The sequence below is a fragment of the Dendrobium catenatum genome, unplaced genomic scaffold, assembly GCF_001605985.2.
Source record: "Dendrobium catenatum unplaced genomic scaffold, ASM160598v2 fragScaff_scaffold_133, whole genome shotgun sequence".
Taxonomy (NCBI): domain Eukaryota; kingdom Viridiplantae; phylum Streptophyta; class Magnoliopsida; order Asparagales; family Orchidaceae; genus Dendrobium; species Dendrobium catenatum.
In genome coordinates this window covers 385,815-387,837 of record NW_021318595.1, presented here as the reverse complement: position 1 = coordinate 387,837, position 2,023 = coordinate 385,815, and the positions used below count along the sequence as shown (strand labels likewise).

General features: G+C 33.6%; 1 long non-coding RNA gene across 1 annotated transcript; it reads left to right on the top strand.

Moving 5' to 3' along the window:
- Window positions 1-1,109, top strand: LOC114580672. Its single transcript, XR_003702193.1, has 2 exons — window positions 1-220; window positions 665-1,109. It is a non-coding gene; the product is annotated as an uncharacterized LOC114580672 (long non-coding RNA).
- Window positions 1,110-2,023: the final 914 nt, after the last annotated feature.

Sequence of the window (2,023 nt, the reverse complement as noted above, 5' to 3'; positions counted from 1 at the left end):
TCTCTCTCTCTCTTATTATATATATAGATCAAAGCAGAGGACAGTTTCAGCTCAACCTCACAAGCAGGGCAGCTTATCTATAGTTAGCCATCCTTCAGAGAAGTCCTACTTAATTAGACTTCATTGATGAAAACTGATTCTTGGGTTCGGACTATTACTTCTCCTTTCAGGAAAGCATGCACCATCCTCAAGCCTACCAGAGAGAAGAAGCCTCAAACTGGTTTGTTACCCTTTTTCTTCTCTCCCTCTTATGCTCTTCTCATTTCATTTACCCATTTCTGGGAACAAATTTCGGCTTCGTTTGGGACGGTTTTCTTATTGCTTCTTAAAGCAGCTTTTTAGTACAAAAATTTAATTTGTATACTAAAAAATTGCTTTCAGAAGCAATAAGAAAGACGTCCTAAATGAAGCCTTCTTATAGAATTTCAATGTAACTTTCATCTGAAATGATGGTATAAGACTGGTCTGTGATGACAAAAATCAAAATGACAAATGAATTTTCTACCATAGAGATATGTGCATTAGTAGAACTAAGTCAATACAGACTTGCTCCAAGAACATCTCTTGTAGAAAAACTCTCATAACAATTTTCAAATTCTATCCCATAGACAATGTTGTATATATTCTATTGCTGAACAAAAAGAAAATATGTAATTATTTGCAGGTCATGATCATGATAGTATGACACTCCACTGTGAAGTCATGGCATGTGGCTATGAGGATGTGCAGGTAATGTGGTCGATCCTCGACAAGGCGAAGTCGATTGAGAGAACCACCAATAAATCATGAAGAAGATTTGATGTATGTTGTAAGATTTTGATAGTTTTAGTTGTCAAATCTGTGATATAGTATGTGGTTATGATTTCATAGAAAGATAGGAGTCTCTTCTTTTCTAGATTTTCTTTTAAGATGAGAAGGTATCCACATGGGCATATTTGATTAGATGTCCATGATGAGATTTCAGTTTGAGTGGAGTAGGTTCTTCTCTTATCTCATGCATTGTACTTGTTGATGTAGAGAGGAAAAGCTTTTAAGTAAACCCATTTCTCTTTACTTCATCTGAAAACATGTAGTTCATAAGTAGTTTCGGGCTGTAAAATTCTTCTGAATTGAACTTCATAGCTGGTGAGTATGGATCGAAACTTCGATCTGATTAAGACCGTAAATTTTTGTCATGAAATCAACCCAAGATGGTTTATAACAGGAACAATGCTATATAAGTTGAAATTAAGTGAGAATAGAAATTTATTGTAGTAAAGGAAATCTTTGATTCAAACTCTGCTACATTATTCTAACAGTTAGGTTTCGTTGGAGAAGGTTTTCTTATTGGTTCTTAAAGCAATTTTTTAATACAAAAACTTAAATTTTTAATTAAAAAGTTGTTTTAAGAAGCAGTAAGGAAGTTGTCCCAAACGAGGCCTTAATTTCAATGGAAGCATATCTCAATTGATATTGTTCAATATATTTGTAACATCTCTGGCATTTTGTTTGGGACAGTTTTCTTTTTGTTTTTTAGTTTCAAATTTTTTTGAATTAAAAATTTTTGTACTAAAAAGTTGCTTTTGAAAGCAATAAAAAAATTGGCTGAAACGAAGCCGAAGTATTAAAGGGCTATCTGACTAGAGTTAATCTAACTATTTATAAAAATTTAAGATGAGTCTGTGGTTAATTAGATTAATCAACTGAAATTGAAGTACTCAGGGATTATAATGATTTTGAAAGCACTAATCCGGAGGGCCTTTGGTTTTTCTTTCCAATTAAGATCAAATAAATCACTATTGGACGAAATTTTCTCGCCGTTCTAACTGAATAATCGCATTCAGGAGTGAATATTAGCGACTCCTCATGTTTCATATGTTTTATTCACTGATTTCTTTTGGAGCAAATCTCGTGAGAAGTTCAGTGGAGAGAAACGGCTACAAGGAAGAAGAAGAAAAAGAAGGAAGGAAATAGTGAGAAAAGAAAGGGAGGAAGAAGGAAGTCATGTTCTTGCATTTTAGGGCTTGGGGAGGAACTTTTATTA